Genomic DNA, 18,384 nt, shown 5'->3' with positions numbered 1-18,384 from the left:
TTAAAAAGCTGATACTTTAATACACTACAGGGTAATCCCCAAGCCTAGGTAGGCAAAATGCCAAATTGGCAAAGCTCTTACTCCTGGCATGGTGCCACGGTTTCCTCATTTTTCTTTTCTTGATATGTTAGATGAGGATTTCGTTCAGCCCCTCTCAACTTTCATTGCTTTACTTACCAGATGAAAAAATGACAACATATTGCAACCCAGGTTAGTTATTCTGTGTGCAGTAGACAGTGTCTCCCTTGGACACAGCTATCATAAATATTTTAGGTACTCCAATAGACTTGGGAATAGCCGTAGTTAGTAAAAAACAGTTGCATGATTCCTGCCCCAGCAGTAAAAGTAAATTGCTTCTTCTCATTGGTTTTATGTCCTCTGCTAGATGCATTTTAATGTGCATTCAGGTCCCCTTCCAGGAGGCCACAGCACTTTTCCTTATTTTTTCCCCTGTATCGACTTTATATTTTCAGGGTGTTGAATAGTATATTAAGAACTTGAAGCTTTAAAACTCAGTCATCCAATTCTTTGAGAAATGAGTTACCTGATTTGTCTAGGACTTTACTGTTCTGATTCCCAACCATATGATGTTTTACACTTGGTAAAAGACCCTCATATACTTAATACCTTGGATTCTCAGATGTACACCGTGAGGGATTAATTCCCCCACTTTTCTTATAAGAAAACTGAAGCTCAGAAAGTTAAGTGATTCCTCCTCAAACCAAGAGAGAGATCACACAAATTTCCTTATGAAAATGTGAAACTTGCAGTACAATAATAATCCTATATATTAGATACACATAAGTGGAATGAAAAGAACTGGGACTAGAATTCAGGTCTTGTGACCTCACATCTAGAGATCTTTCTGCAGCAGCACCCCATACCACAAAATCCAGGTAGGAGAAAGGGAAAAGGTATCTGAAAAATGGTGTATGGAAAGACTTTCGTGTCATATTCCACTATTTCTTACCCATCAAGTTGCATGTAAAATATCACTGAAGATGACAAAATTATTATTATTTGATAGAAACAAAGAAGTCTTCAATGATATTTTACACCCGATCATCATCAATCAGAATCTGTGTTTATGCCAATGGCTGGCACTAGGTTGACCTTTCTTCTCTCCTCTTGTCATGTGTTTAAAAAAAAAAAAGCCACAAAAAACCAAACAAAAACAACTCCACAACTGTAATGGTCTGGAGACTCAGAATTCCATCACAAGGCCATCAGGCTCTATTCTTCTTCTTTAACCACATTTTTTAGATCTTTCCTCCACCCCACCAATCTATTCATAAAACTTGCTCAAACAGAAATATTCCATTTCTCTAAATTTTAAAATTCTGCAGGGAACTTTATTTGTACTACAGGAGGCTTATGAGGGCATGCTCTCTGAAACAAAGGGAAGGGAGTAAAGGAAATAGAACTGAGTAGTGGAATAAGGTGGATTCTGGAGCCTTTGGTATAGAAGCCTCAGCTAATCTCATTCAAAACTCTCCCTGAATTAAGGCTAAGTGCTTAGAATTTTGGACCTCAAACTGACCTGCCATTGTATGCAGTCTGACTCTGAAAAGGGGCAGAACCTTGAGCAAAGCATCTTCCTATGGCTGTAAGTGAGGCAAAGAAAGAGTCTTACTGTGAGCTATCAACAGCCAACATTCTAAGCAGATGCAAAAGCATGAATGTCCTAATTCTAAAGTAGACTCTCACTGGAGCATGACAGTGCCTACCTTACCCTGGAAAGCCATTCTATACTTTCCTCTATCTGAGACAATCCTATTTATCTTTCAAAATGCAAGCCAAGCAGACTTGCTTCTGAGCATTCTCCTCTAATCACTCAGTATCCTAATTCTCACGCTCATTGTCCAATTATATCATATAATGTCTCTAGAATAGTATTTATCACAAGCCTCACAAATCTATGAGTTCCATGAAGTTAAGCCTATATCTTATTTATTACTCTCTTTCTCCAGTTCCCAGCACTACACCAGGCTACAATTAATAAATACCGAATTAAAAACCCATGTCGAGGCAGCAGCACGCAGGGTTTGCTCCTAAATGCTTTCTTCCTTTCAATCTCGATGATGTACTGGAAATTAAGTCATCCACATGTATAATTAGAGAAGATCTCCTGATGTTCTGCCCTGAGGTTCTTGCATGAAACATTTTATTAAGGAAGGATTTGTATCTTTTATAGCCGGAGGAGGAAGTGAAGTACAGCAAAATAAAGAGTGGTAATAAATATCACATACAACTCAAATTAGGAGAGCTAAATTCCATCCCACACATTGCCATGTACTAACTGGGAGAATTTAGACAGGACTAGTCTCTGTATACTATGATTTTCCAGCAAAGAACTGTGTGTGATTTCATCAGTGAATATTTGAGCTAAAAGGAAATTCGTAGAAATTGTAATCCTTATTCTGTATCACTACAATGAGGTAAAAAAGATTAAGGATGCTTTACAAAGAAATGCCTTTTTAGGTAACAAAAAATTTCAGTTATTTACAGATGAAAGAGGGAGTTCCTGTCGTGGCACAGTGGTTAACGAATCCGACTAGGAACGATGAGGCTGTGGGTTCGGTCCCTGTCCTTGCTCAGTGGGTTAAGGATCTGGCGTTGCCGTGAGCTGTGGTGTAGGTCACAGACGCGGCTTGGATCCTGCGTTGCTGTGGCTCTGGCGTAGGCTGGCAGCTGCAGCTCTGATTAGACCCCTAGCCTGGGAACCTCCATATGCCGCGGGAGCAGCCCAAGAAATGGCAAAAAGACAAAAAAAAAAAAAGGGAGGTATGCATTTTTTTCAGGCAAGAAGAATATGAACTAAAGCGATAATAGCAAAGGAAAAATTAGCCTCAAAAACTTTAGGTATATTTCCTAAGTCAGTTCATATGTGCAGGGGTGTAATTTAACATGAAATTTTAAATATTCTAATATTCCTAAATATATTCTGAAACACATCCTTTGTTCACTAATACGACATCTAGAAAACTCATCATTTTCTTATTATTTCATTTGTCTCTTCCAGGTATGATCAAATCCATAGAAAGATGTACCAGCCCATACTGTTACCAGATTGGGTCTCAACAACATATTTTGCTATCAACCAAAAGATATTTTAGAATGGTATAAATACCAATTATAATTCTTAAACTTTTTTTTTTTCCTTGAAGAGGCCATGGCTCTAGCATTTTACCAGAGGAATCTGTGAAATGTTTTGTTTCTGTTTTGATTTCCTTAGTGACTTTTTTTTTTGCCTAAATCACATATCATTGCATTTTGTTTTAAAAAATGAAAGGGGATACTCCAGTATTGAAGGATGCTGACTCAAGCTGAAAAGATAAAAGAGTTTATCCTAGGTTACCGTTTGAGAAGTCAAAGCTTGAAATTGAGGGATGGGATTCAGTAATCCTGAAAATGAGGAAACTACAAGAGGAGGAGTCACAAACACATGAAAATAAATTACATCAAAATTATTGAGCAACTCGAGTGTGCATACCAAGGGAAAGATTTCAAGCAAAAGCATAAGTTAAAAAGATAAAAATAACTTATAGTTTTAGCTATTTCCACCACACAATTTGGGATTTGATTCCAGCCAATGCAGCTGTTTTAATTAGCCAGTTAAATACTCTTTAGAGGAAGATAACACAATCCAATGCATCTGAAATGTTTTACTCACAATGTTCAGTATGCAATAAAACAGACCAGACATATAGAGAATAAGAACCATATGGCCTATAATCAAGAGAGAAAACAGTAAGTAGAAGTTGATTCCAAAATGGCATAGACATTATGAATTGCACACAAAGACTTTAAAGCAGCTATTATAAATATGTTAATAGACTTTTAGTAAAGATGACCATCATGAGTGAACATATGAAGAACCCTAGCTGTAAAATGGAAATAATAAAAATATAACAAAATTGAAAGGTACAATATTTGAAATGACTGCATTTGCACATCTTAATAGCAAAGCAGAGGCAGTAGAGGAAAAGGTCAATGAATTTGAAGATAAATCAGGAGATATTTATCATTCTAATAAAGACAAAGAGAAATAAAGAGGGTAAATGAACAATTCCTCAGTGATCTGTGGGATAATAGCAAACTATCAGCTGGAAAGAAGAGGCAGATAAAGAGTAAAAAGAGAGTGGAGAGGCACAGTGTGATAGATAAATGTCTAAATAGTGGGAAATAAATAGATACAGGAATATCTAAATACATACACACATATACACAGACACCCCCCCCAACATATCCTACCCCTTTTTTCTGATTGAAAGGTATTAAAAGTAATGATATATTCTTAGCAGTGAGCACACACAGCATTCAGATCCTGTTTTAACACACAACTCTCCTCTCGAATCAGAAGCCAGGTTGAATCCAGGCTTAAATCAGGGAAAGTTAACAATAAACTTGGTAATCTAGATGTGCCATAAAATAATGAATTATATAAAGATAAGCACATATCCAAATAAGAAGTAGCCAACTGAAGAGACTTCCACTGGCCAACACTGAGACAATTTAGGCACCAAAAAATAAGAGGAATGGATTATTGCTCATTGAGTAACAGAAGAATCCATGATTACACAGTAATGCAGGTAAGCAAATGAATAAATAAATAGATGAGCAAGGAAGAAGGCTTTTCCTTATAGATGAATGTTAAGTAATAAATATAATGGAAATGGAGTATTTGGAAACTCATCAGTGGATGCTAAAACTATTGAGTGAAGGTTTAGTAAGAAAGAAAATAGTTTAAAAATATCTCCCCACAAATGACTTATTAATTACAAAGGGAAAGCAGTAACTTTACAATAGAGAAAACTCAATGACACTTCACATAATCAAAGTTAACATCACCAATACTGTGACTAGTTGGCATCATGTGCTTTGTGATATGATACACTGAGAAGGATACAGCACTATTTCTGTAGTATTCCCTCAAGTAAGGCCAAAGTATGAAGCTAATAATTCAGAGAGATCAGACAAACCCAAATTTAAGACATAGTTTAAAATACTTATTCACTTCTCTTCAAAATTCTCAAGGTCATCAAATGCAACTAAGAGCTGAAAATCTGTTCCAGATTAAAGAGATTAAAGATGTGTGAAAACTAAATACGTTGTGAAATCTCAGATTGGACGCTGGTCTAGGAGTGAAAGACCTCTACAAAGTACTACTGGGAAAATTCACAAACTGTGAACATGGACTGTGGACTATGTAATGGTATTGTGCCAGTGTAAATTTTCCAAAATTTTACCAATGAACTGTGTATTTATAAAATAATGCCTTTTTCTTAGGCATTACACACTGAAGTATTTGCATGAAAAGCATGATATCTATTACCTCCTCTCAAATATCTTTTTTAAGTTGTGCATGTATGTGTTTGGGTATGTAAAACTAGATATTGCAGCTTAGTTATAATTGCGTGACATATTTTTTATACATACAGTCAATCACAGAGAGCAAAACAAAGCACTGGTAGATCTGGGTACAGGGCTTATAATTTCCCTATAGGCTTGAACTTACACCAAAATAAAAAAAAAATTACAAAAAATCATGTGACAACATGTAAAAAAAATCTACCCATTAGTATATATTCCGTAACGTTTGACAATAGCTCTATTCTGTGTACACACATGGATGAATTATCAGGCTTCTATTTCTAGATAAATACATAGATAAATCACTTAGTTTCAAAATTAAAGACGATGAAACAATAATGGGTACAACATTTTATTTCCATGTTCTACTATTCAAAAGTAAAATATATAATTAATTTAAAAATATATTCTACTGGAAATCCATATGTAAGTCCCTATTAGTAAAGCTTTAATTTCACAAGAATGACTACAGTGATATATATATATATATATATATATATATATATATATATATAGATATATAGATATATAGATATATATGTCACATGGCTTTTAGCTTATTTTTGTTCATGTCAGTATTAAAGGACTTTTATTCAATTCATTTGTAAGGGCACATTGACTGCATTTACAAATAGCACAAAAATGTTTAATCCACTAATCTTTAACTATTTAACTGGCAGGCATCATGGTTCAGATTTAACTAAATTAACTTTAAGAAGGTCAAATGAAACAAAAATAGACATACACATACAAGGTTACAATTACTGCTACTTATATGAACATATCACGGGAATTGTGATTGAGTTCAGTTCAAAGTAGCTTAAAAGAGTTGCCCTCTATTTGATTTCATTCCTCCAGGCATTAGATCATGCAGCTTAGGTTTACAGAATATCCCGGACATCACACACACCAAGCTTCCCCTTCTAGTTGTTGTAATACTACATAATGCCCTTCGAGGTTGGACTCAAACTTTTCTTTTTTTCAAAGATATTTCATTAGATTATGTAAGCTAGCATTAACCATTCACACCCCTGAGTTCCCACAGCATCCTGATGTATGTGAACCTCTATAGCATCTAATGAGAAATCTACATGTCAAACTTAAGTGATAGTATTTGTGTATAACTCCTTTACTGGATTGAAAGCCTAAGGACAGAGAAAAGTCCTATTTTTTTTTTCATTATTTGTCTATCATGGCTCTTGTCATACATGCCAAATAAGCTAATGCCACCTTATATATAATGTTGATAAACATCTTAGCATAATGTCTGTATGCTAGAAGGTCTGCTGTGAATGATCTAGCTAAAATACACTACAAATGTCTGGCTCAGGCTGGTACCCCAGCCTAACAGTTAAGAGCATAGGGTTGCCAGTCAAAAGTACCTGAAACTGAATTCTAGCTCCACTGCTTACTAGCTAGAGGACCTAGTGCTAGTAATTTAATCTCTATGTGGCTTTGTCTCCTCAGACATAAATTTCGAATAAAGAAAAATATATTATTCTTAGAGTTGTGTGAGAATTACATATATTAGCGCATACAGAAGATTTAGAAAAATATCCGGCACTTAAGTGCTTTATAAGTGTTTGCTATTGCTATACCACGCATCAATAAAAAATAATTGATGGTACATAGGTGTTCTGCAGAGAAGGCGTGGTTATATTGAAGCATGCCATAGGAAGAACTGCTGAAAATAGTATAATTCTTATTCAAAACTCAGCCAACAGACCAGAGGAGGAATCTTGCTTCAACTATTTGCTAGCCAGATGATCTTGTGCAAATCCTGAGTTTCTTATCTAGGTTGTAGACTAGAACAAATAGTGAGAGAAAAGAGAGATTATGGGAGGACAGATACAGAGAGATGGGTAGGAAAAGGGGAAGAAAGAAAATCTGCCCGAAATTTCAGTGAGGAAGGAGAGACGGGGGCTGAAAAGACGTGGAATGAGGTTAGTGAAAAATACCTCGGGGAAGCTAAAAGATAATATGAGAACAGGCAAATTAAGTGTTCAGTTTGAAGTAGATGCATTTTTGGAGAAGTGACCTCTTTTATATACCGCTATATTTACAGAATTTCCCATCTTGAGCAAAGCATTTAGGTTAAATGGAACCAAAGAATTTAGGAAAGTATCTTGATTGATGACGTTTGGATAAGAATGACTGTAGAGAGAAGCACAAGCCCAAAGGCATAGGTATCCCCTGAGAATGCCAACCGCCCATAAAAAAAATCCCAGAAATATTAGCGGTGGATGTAGACTTCTATAGAACAAAGGATAGGGATTGATATAAGCATATGAAAATTTCAAGGGATTAGGAAACCTTTCCTGTCATCTGGAAACACTATTATTTAGAAGGATAATATGTTGCTCTAAATAATGGAATTTGATAATGCCAACAAGAGTCATTTTCTTTTTTTCTTAATGTCTTCAGAAAGCATAATGGAGAACAATATTTACAGAGGTTACAAATTGGCCAACTTCATTAAAATGTAGACTATTTTGACAATTAACTCTATACAAAAATCATTGGGAGTTTATAAACTATCTGTTCCTTAACTTGTTTAAACTGAACAAAATGACTCGTTGGTGTTACTACCAAGGGGATTTAAGCCTGAGAAGAGAAGTAGTTGATCTTTGGGACGCTTCTTAAAAATAAGAACGTAGGAAAGAGAACCAAACAAAGGAATGGGGATGACTATAATATTTAGTAAGAACTGATTCTGACTTGAATGAAAACCTTAAGAGTATATAAATCAAAGAGCATAAATTAGGTCTAAATAACATGGGAGAAAATCAAGAGTCCTAATTTTAGAAAATTTTGAAAATAACAGATACCAGGAGGTAACAGTATAGTAGTGGGATTATCACATTTGAGGCAGAGAGAAGCTTGTAGCCAAACGATGCCCTCAGGGCTGATGCTGTGGTCTGAATATGAGGCTTGCAGCTAATAAAGCAGCAATGTACGACAGAAAGATGTGTATTGTAAAAGGGGGGGGTGTCATATGACTCTAACATGTGGATGATAGGATGATTTCTACCTATCTTGGAAGATATGAGTATTTTACAAATTTATTAGTTTTTGGACATCAACGAAGTTTGGGGTCTTATAGTAGAGATGGAAACTTAAATATGAAGAGATGTTCAGAGCTGACTGAAGATAACCAAGGAAGCACACAGTCACACCATTGTTTGGTAGTAACAAACCTTTTGGCTTTTTACCATAGAAGTTTTAGAAGAAACATTTCTTATTTTCCCAATTTTCTTATCATTTGACTATCATTTAGTGCCCTTTCTAAATCATCTTGCAGTCAGAATACAGTAAAATGTTTTTAAAATCCTACTATTTCCATGTTTCTTGAGACTATGAATTTAAATAGCTTTTCTATCTCCTTAAGAGATACTATTCCATAAAACTTCTATTCCAGTCTCTTTCTGTCTTTTGGTTTCATTTTCCTCCCATTTACTCTTCCAGAAAATAACCATAAACAACTTTCCACCTTCTCAGATTCCATCTTCTTTATTTTTCAGAGTGAATAGCTTATTTCAACACTCCTATTCTGCCTCCTGTCACTTCTTAGGCTGATGAATATTATCTTATTTTTCAAGCTTCAAAATATAGATCATTTTCTCAAGCAGAACCTTTATGACCTCCAGCCTATGTCACTCTAGTTTTCCTAATGTTCCAACTATGCCTAACACTCACTGCACATTTCATTGCAACTGCTTTGTTACAGTTTGTCTTCTGCCCTAGGACATCAATGCAATCAGGATATCACTGGATATCATACAACATTCTAGTGTTGATTTGAGAGATGACGAATAAATTATTTAATAAATGGATGGATAGAGGGGTTGATAAAAAAAAGATGAGAAGAAATGTAAATCTACCAGGTATGAGTAATATTCTATATTACATGAAGGTAGAATATAGAGATAAATGGGATCTTGCCCTTACCTTAAGAAGCTAAAAATTTAGATTGAGAGATATACATTCAAATGACGGAAACCCAGGCAGGGGAATAAAATACATGCTATTTCAAAATGCATAAGCAAAGTGCTCCTGGGGGATGTAAAGGAAGGAGGGAGACCACCTGGAGGCATCAGGCAAGGCATCACAAAGCATCTGATTTCAGTCTTGTACACAGAATAGAAAGGTGATAGATTTGGAGGCAGAGAAATGATTGTTCCAAGCTGTAGAGGCTGGGTCAAAGGTAACATCATCAGGTCTTAAAGATTAGGCTGTGTTGAAGTAGGTTCGTATAAAAAATATTTAATCAGGAAGAATGCAGGCATGGAACACAACACAGATGGTTCTACCCATCAGGCTAAAGAGTTCAGAATTTATTCCACAGGAAATAGAGACCCATAACAAATTTTGAGAAAATTAACCATCATTTTTTTATGGAGTTCCTGCTGTGGCTCAGTGGTTAATGAATTCGACTAGTATCCATGAGGATGAAGGTTTGATCCCTGGCCTCGCTCAGTGGGTTAAGGATCCGGCGTTGCTGTGGCTGTGAAATAGGTTGGTGGTTTCAGCTCCAATTCGACCCCTAGTCTGGGAACCTCATACGCTTCAGGGGTGGCCCTAAACACACACACACACACACACACACAATCATTTCTTAAGGACAATAACTGGAAGTGATATGGAGAGTTCCCTATAGAGATTGAAAGCATCCAAGTGAAATATGAGGCTATTTAAATGACAATAGCAAAAGCTGTAATAAATGTAATACCATGTCAAAAATCTATTAATATAAAGTTTATATGCCCTAGTATACTTGAATGACCATCTTCAATATATTTGTAATAGGCACATCAACTTAGATGTTAAGATTGATAAGCCTATAGAGAAAGCGCCAAAGGCAACTTACTAAATTTTATATCTGAGAATCAAATTTGAAATGAGACATGTATTCAAACAGATTCAGGCTATTGAGCTATTGAGGTATTTATCTGTTAATTAGATCAATATTAAGTTTATACATGTGTCTATAATTTATATACAAGGAGGTTCTATCCTATGAAAATTTGCCTTTAACTATCATAGCTTGTTTTGAGAACAACAACCCATAAACTGAAATGACATATATTTGCAGCTTGAAAAATTTAGTGACATATATATTGATTTGGGGACTTATTTATTTAGCTTTTGATTGTGCTTGTTTTTCAGGTTTATTGGTGGGGGGGGGCAGGGAAGCTAAGGAGAATGTGATTGAAAAGCTGTATTTATTTTGATGTCCTGGATGTGTTTATCTGTTTGCTTCATCCTGATTAAGCTGCAGCTTGTGCTAACCTTAGTGAATGCCTATCTTTTTCCTGATTTAATTGCAATTGCCTGGAGCTTCAATCTGCATCAAGTGCTGTGACAGCTTATAAAATAACAACAAAACAAACCAAAACCAAAGTCAGCTGGGGAGGAGGAGACAAGAAGGAAAATGAGAAGTGAGAGATTTGTATCTTACTGAATTTCACTGAGTAAATACAGGCATTCCCCTCACATTCATACATTAAAATCCTAACTCCCAGTGTGATGATATTTGGAGTGAACCCTTTGGGAGATCATTAGGTTCAGATGAGCTCATAAGGATGGGATACACTGATGGGATAAGTGCTTTTCCAAGAACCAGTTCAAGGATGGGGGGAGAAAGAGTACAGGAGAGAGAGGGAGAGAGAGATCCCTTGAGTGCAAGTCCTAAGAAAAGGCCACGTAGGACCATAACAGGAAGGGAGCCACTTGCAAGCCAGAAAAGAGGACCTCCTCAGACATCAAATCGGCTGGCACTCTGATCTTGATGAGAATTAAACGCCAGTGGGTTAAGCCATCCAGCCTATGGTCTTTTGTTAGGGCAACCCGAGCAGACAAAGACAGGGTGTGTACTGCACATTTTGTTATACATATTTCCCTTTCCACGAGCTGTCCTTGTCCTCTTTTCCCTACGCATTTTAGCTTTCCTCTGCAGAACAAGGTAAGAATGTGATATTCAATGACTACAGGTTTTCTGAGTCTTGCCAACTGTAAAAGGGGAGAATAGCTTAATTTTCATATCAAACTTGAAATAGCAGAAGTGTTTCCTTTAGGCTTTGATAGATTAACAAACAAAATAAATGGAATAATTATCTGAAGACAAAAAGAATGTTTCCAATTGCTTGTAATAATATGGCCTCCTTTGCATCCAGTCTCTACCTGTGCCTGGTGGAAACTTGTCCGTGAGGATGGCACAGGACAGACAGGTGAAGGCGACATTTTTAACTGGGAGAAATTCTTACATAAGGCTGGTAAAAGCCTGGTCAGGGTGAGGTCTAATCAGACAAATTGTGGGAGAGCAGTTAAAGTGGAAATTGAGATAGAGGCCACAAATGGTCATTCCAAAGGGTGGGAAGAAAAGGCAAATGGGCTAAATGTTAAGCAGGTTAGAAATGAGAGGGTTCTGATGCCACCCAGATTAGTTTCAATGCACCTTGAGGAGTGGTCAAGAAAGACTGCAAACTTAAAGGGAGTCCAGAATTTCCCACAAACTTAGTGATCCAGCACAGGGAGGCTCGATTCACCTTTTCACATAAAAGAATCACTGACATTATGTTATTTATTTATTTTTCAAAGACTAATTTAGCAGCCCTGACCCCTCATCCTTTTTGAAATCCTCTCCTAAAGTTCTTTGATTCTGTGATGTTGCATTACCCTGGGCTGTCTTCTCCCTTTTACTGGCTAATCTCCTCCTCATACCTCTCATCTATAAGCATCTCCCGAGTTACTAGGTCCAAGTGTGTTTTTTCCCTTGGACTTGAAGAACAGAATTACCAACTGTCTATTGATGAGTAGCTTCTGGATGCAGTGCTGCCATCTCAAACTTAACATGTCAATAATGGACTCCTTGGTCCCCAAACCATCTGCTCCTCCTGATCTCTGGTGCTTTTCAATAGCATCTTCAGCATTTTGGATAATATCTTCATCATGGCTTTTTGGCCACTTTTCCTTGCTAAGCTCATCACACCCTGGTGCTCTTCTACCACTTAGGGTGAATTTCAGCAGCAGTTAGCACAAGCAGAACTGAGCTATAGATAAGGGTTCTGCTCCCCTCACATCCAAAATTTACAACAGTTTATGCTGTTTGAGATGCAAATTTTGTATGTCTACAGAATTTCCTGTGACTGTGGGATTTGTGTTTTATTCAGAAATATTTTGTTTAGTTTACTCACCTGTATAGTAAGTGCTCTCATGGATTTCCTTTCAAACAATACTTTGCGTTTGTTTTCATTGTTTTTCCGTGTGAATACCTCATTATTCTCTCTCTTGCAATGTTTGGATTCTAGAGCTGTGTTAATGTATGTTCTCTCCTAATTTTCTGGAGGTCAGATCTCCAGTATCATCAATCCCACAGCTACTATGAGAGCCATAAGGTAAAATCTGTCTGCTTTGCTCAGAAGTGTTGAAACTCAGGACCAGCTCCTGTAAAAGTAATGTTTTCTAACAATTTCCATTCCAAATAATCACAAACTAGTCAGACTTTCTCTATGTCTCAACTCTCAAATCTTAAATCATTCCTCAACCTGAGTTAGAAATAGCTACCTCATAAGCAATGGCAAAAGAAAATAATAGATGTAAAGTTTCTAATGGATTTCCTAGGATACATTGGCACTGGATAATTTCTGTGCATCGGGATTGTATGTACTGCTGTTGCTTTTACAGTAGGTGTGGCTTACGAAAACTTTGGGGAATGATACTAGATGTACAAATATTGCTACTGAAAGCAATTTGACCTATAATATAGTAGATTTTTTTATTGTTACTATTATTATTGTTGTTCTTGTCATTACAGTCAAGTGTTCCTAAGACATAGACATATGCTACCACTTAGCACAAGTGAAACCTACTTTCACACAATTAAAACCCACCAATTAAGATATTTCATCACGGTCTAATTACTGATAAATTAAGACCTGGGTCATTTAGAAAACAAATGTAAATTTATCTTGACTTGGTTTAAGACAATGAAGCCTGCATACTATTTGGTTTCTATTTAAAATTGTTTATATTTAAGACTTAAAAGAACGCAATAAAGTACAACAACTTAGAAAACTAAGGGGGAAAATGCCATAGAGAAACATCCTGGCTCTAAGGGAATGGCACATCTGAAAAGAGGGGGAAAAAATCTTAAGTTGGCAGCCTATATTTCAACTTGCTTTGCATGACTGCTTGGTATGCAGGTACCAGGTCACAGGTGGAAGACACTGAGGACCGTTATACAACGTAAATGTTTATAATATATCATAATTACCAGCACACCTGTGGTAAATAACTTTTTGAAGTTGTGCAGCAAAGATGCTGAAAATGCTCAATAGAGAAAGCAAGACATAAAAGTTCTCCCTCCCCTCCCCCTCCCCCCCGGTTTTTCAACCTGCAATTGGCTAGTATCCAATCTGTGTGTTTCATTGGTTGGAACAGATACTTGCAGGGCTGTGAAGCCTACATTTGTTTCTAATATATTCTATTTCTCCCCAGACACCTCCCCAGCTCCCAATATTAGACACCTAGGATCCTCAAGGACCATGTTTTCTTTCATCCTCTTGTCTTCTACTCCAAGAGATACCTTGTGCTCTAGGTTTTGTTTTCAAAAACAAAACAGTTAAGTATTCCCTAACAGGTCCAGAAAACGATAAATTAACAAGTAAAAAAAAAAAATCACAGTTAATTACTGTAACGTCTAAGTCAATAATTTTGGCCAAGTCTCCTAGTATTAAACCAAAATACAATTCTTCCCTCCATGTTTGCAGGTTCTGGAATCTAACTGATGTGGAACATGTGGATACAGGAGGGCCAAATGGACCTCATCATTTTATACAAGGACTTGTGCATCTGTGGATTCTGGTATCTGCGGGGGCTTCTGGAACAAATCCCCAGCAAATCCTGAGGGATGGTTGCATTTATTATTACTGTATTACACATCAGTTCATCTGCTTCCTTAGCTGTATATTTTGCATCCTGCTTACCTTAGTGGTATGCCAAGGTGTGTGAGGGGGGAACCCTGGTCCAAGATTAACTGTTCTAATGAATCTGGTGTTGGCCCCAAACATGCACTTGGGAAAATTCTCTAGAATTCAACATCTGAGTTGAAGAATACCTGTTTTAAAACCTATTTTCATGTAAGATGATCAGAAAACTACACATTAGAAAAGTCTTATTATCATCGTCCTCTGTCACTCAACCTCATAGCATTGATGTTATTGATATGTTTAGTCTTAAACTCATGGGTGAAACAGAAAGATTCATTGAGGTATCAGCTATACTACAAAAATATTTTTAAAGGACCGATTTCATTGCAATCTATAATATTCCTCCAGGTACCAGAGGATATTGAAGAAATTGGAACACAAATGCTGTGTTTCTGAATACATGCTTTTGTTCTTTTTTTTACCCCCTTTTTCCCTCAATGGGCACTGAAAGGCCCATGATCCCTGAGATGCCTTTAGAAGGGTTGGAGCTGGATTTATAGCCAACCACTTCCAAGTGCAGAGGTTTTTAAGACAAATATTGTGAGTACTAGGGCCACTCTGATTTTTATCATCTCATTCTAAATCTCACTTTCCATTTGCTCTACTTTCTTCATCCAGCAATGTTAGATTTTATTTTTGTTTTGTGCATTTATGTACGGCAAGTAGCATACACACTGCTTATTTTCAATTTAATACAAAATGATGTCAGCCTTTGCCTTGACCTCTTCCATTCCCTCCCATCAAACATGCTGAATAAGGAAAGTTACCGCAGAACCATCCCAAACTGCCTCTATCCAGTTTCTAACAAGAGACTAAATTGTTTTTCAGAGATAACACAACAAAACAGCAAGTCATGCAGCTGAAGCTAAGCAACGGAGAAAATTTTGATCTTAAATAATAAGTAAAAGCTAAGCTTCTTCCCCTCAAGGGAACCAAAGGCCCAGACTTGACCATAACCTGAAGACTGGAACCTTTTCAGAAGGGGCAGTTGTCCAGGAAGATCTGGTGCTAAAGCCTCCTTTACCACAAGTTACTACATATGACCAAGTTCCAAGTCCTCCAATGGAAATCTGCTCCGCCAGCCCTTCCACAGACCACCTGTCCTCCCCTAACTCATAAAACTTTGACTGGACCCTGATCAAGTAGACAGAGTCGAGCCCTTCCTTCGGTCAATTTGCTGATCAACCCTGCAATCAAAGTCTTTGTTATCTCAAAAGCTATTGTCAAAATATCAGCTTCTATGTGCTTCAGGCAGAACGCCCTTTGTTTGGTAGCATTACCCCAAATATCTCCTTGTGGAGAAGAGATCGGATCAACAACATAACAAAGAAACTGTGTCTCCATCACGGAACGTCTCAGAAATAGATATAGTGACTGTCTCAGCCAGATCTGATCACATATACTTTATTTCCCTCCAGCTTTTAAGTTAAAATTTGCAACTGAACTCATTTACGGGTCAGAGGTGCTTACCAAGTAATCAGCACATACTTCACAGGCCCGTAAGGCCAGTAGTGTTGATACAGTTTTGAGAGAGAAAAGAAAAGCTTTACCCCATGAACTCAGTGAGGAGGAAACACTGCCTGAGGATCTATCAACAGGGAATTAATAAGCCACAGGACATAAAGTCTAATAGAGAGCAAAGCATATTAATGAGCTCAAGGCTCCTGTTCACCCTCCACCAATTAGTCTGAGAAGAAGAAGACCTACCTCATGTCCCTGTCTCTGACTCTTCAATTAATTGTTTACACTGTTGCCTAAGGGTCCCAGTATTCCCATTCCAGTTCCTCATCACCTAGAGGATAAAGGCCAAGCTGTGTTGTCTGTCATTCAAGCCCAGCCATAATAAGCCCAAAGCAACTTTCCTAGTCATCAGACACCCTCCCACATTCTCTACTCATGTATTTTTCCATGTTGTTGTCTGAATAAATCATTCAATAACAGGTTCCTTTGGATTTTTAGGTACAGATTGGTCTTTTATCCCAAAATATCCTTTCCACCATGTTCCACCTCTGTTCAACTCCCACTCATACTTTTTTTGTTGGTTTTGTTTGGTTTGGTTTTGGCCATGCCCATGGCACGTAGAAGTTCCTGGGCCAGGGATGGAACCCACCCTACCACTGTGACCTGAGCCACAGCAGTGAAAAGGCCAGATTCTTAACCCACTGCACCACCAAGGGAACTCCAAATCCCTCTCATTCTTTAAGACACAGCTCAGATGTAAAATCGTCTCTGAAGCCTATTACCCTATTTCAGTCAGCATCTTCATATATGCAACTTACACTTTGACTGTGGAAAATAATAACTAGGTTTGTGGGTGTTCAGCATTTCTATAGATAAAGAAACTAAGCTGAAGGATTAAAGGGAGGTGGTCCTAGGGTTTAGTTCAAAGGACTATTGAGATAATTTAATACGGCCATATATGTTAAGTCTTTAGTACTGGATAAATATTAGCTACTTGGAAAATATTGAGGCTAGCTAGTAAGGGACACTTTATGAACACTAAAGGTGGACTCTCTGACTGTGAGAGTAATCTTGTTTAGGTGAGCATACCTGTGTTGAGGACCTATTCTATGCCAATACTACAAACTCTGTGTTTTCACGTTGATTTCCTGTCTCGGTCTCCTACTGACTCTTAACAAATGAACCTTCTGGATCTCTTTTCTGCTGTATTTAGGAAACAACTGGGAGACCCACCCAAGTCTGAAGATGGAGATGCAGATGGCCACAAAATAAGAAAGAATTAAGTAGTGAGGCGTGTGCAGTGCTTTACCAAGCCACAGGGACTGGCTAGCACGAGATGGAACTTATCAGATTTGTTTGGAGTTTTGACTTTGCCATATGGGTTCAGACAAAACTGAAATGCAAAACAGAATTGTAAATCATTCAAAGCTGTGAATCAAAATTGCCAAGTTTTACAGGCTCAACTGTGAGGTGGTGAGACCACAGGAAGAAGAGAGGTACTCTCAGGAAACAAAATGATCTCATTCTCTGTAACTCACACAAGGACCTAGTATGTAGAAGACACATGCTAAAGATGATGGGGAAAACAAAGATGCCTTGGTAGACTGAGTGATTTGAACATTAAATATTGTAGTGGTAGCTGAGTTTTAGGAGCTCTCTAGGCACCCTATTATGAGCCCTGCGTATAATATATTAAAAGCAGAGTCCTCCACACATGTAGGTTCATACATACTTCTCTTGCAAAATAAAAATATTGGGCGATGCCAGGTTTTACATACTAACAAACAAAATGATTTTGTCATTACCAAAATCATAACGTTAAAAAATTTTAGTAAATATTATCTATTCCAAAAGTGTATATAACACATATGCATAATTTCTAAGGCACAGATAAATGTGATTTACTTCACAGATTAAAAAAAAATTACTATAACAGGGAGTTCCCATTGTGGTTCAGCAGCTCAAGAGCCCGACTAGTGCAAACGAGGATGCGGATCTGATCCCTGGCCTTCGCTCAGTGGGTTAAGGATCCAGTGTTGCTGCAAGCTGTGGTGTAGGTCACAGATGTGGCTTGGATATGGCATTGCCTTGGATGTGATATAATCCAGCAGCTGCAGCTCCAATTCACCTCCTTGACTGGGAACTTCTATATGCCACAGGGGTGGCCCTAAAAAGAAAAAAAAAATTTTTTTTTACTACAATAAACTGATGAAAATAACATTCTTTTTTAAACATTCTTCAAATGGCACAAATAAATGTCTATAGCTGCATAGTTTCTTCATTTGTCTATTTAGCACTTTAAATAAAGATTTTACTTTAAAAGCGTTTTAGAAAATTTGTCAGAAAATCAGAGAGGGTCCTCACACACCCTACACACAGTCTCCCTTACTGTTACCATCTCGTATTAATGTGCACATATTTCACAACTAGCCAAGTGATACTGAAAAGTAATGATTTACAAAAGCCACATTCTTTCCATAGCTCCTCAGGTTTTTGTTTTGTTTTTAATTACACTTTGAGATAATTTTAGTTCTACATTCACATGCAGTTCTACAAATAAAAG

The sequence above is a fragment of the Phacochoerus africanus genome, chromosome 8 (genome assembly GCF_016906955.1).
Source record: "Phacochoerus africanus isolate WHEZ1 chromosome 8, ROS_Pafr_v1, whole genome shotgun sequence".
NCBI lineage: Eukaryota > Metazoa > Chordata > Mammalia > Artiodactyla > Suidae > Phacochoerus > Phacochoerus africanus.
The sequence above is the reverse complement of the archived record's forward strand: the minus strand, read 5'-3'. Positions refer to the sequence as shown.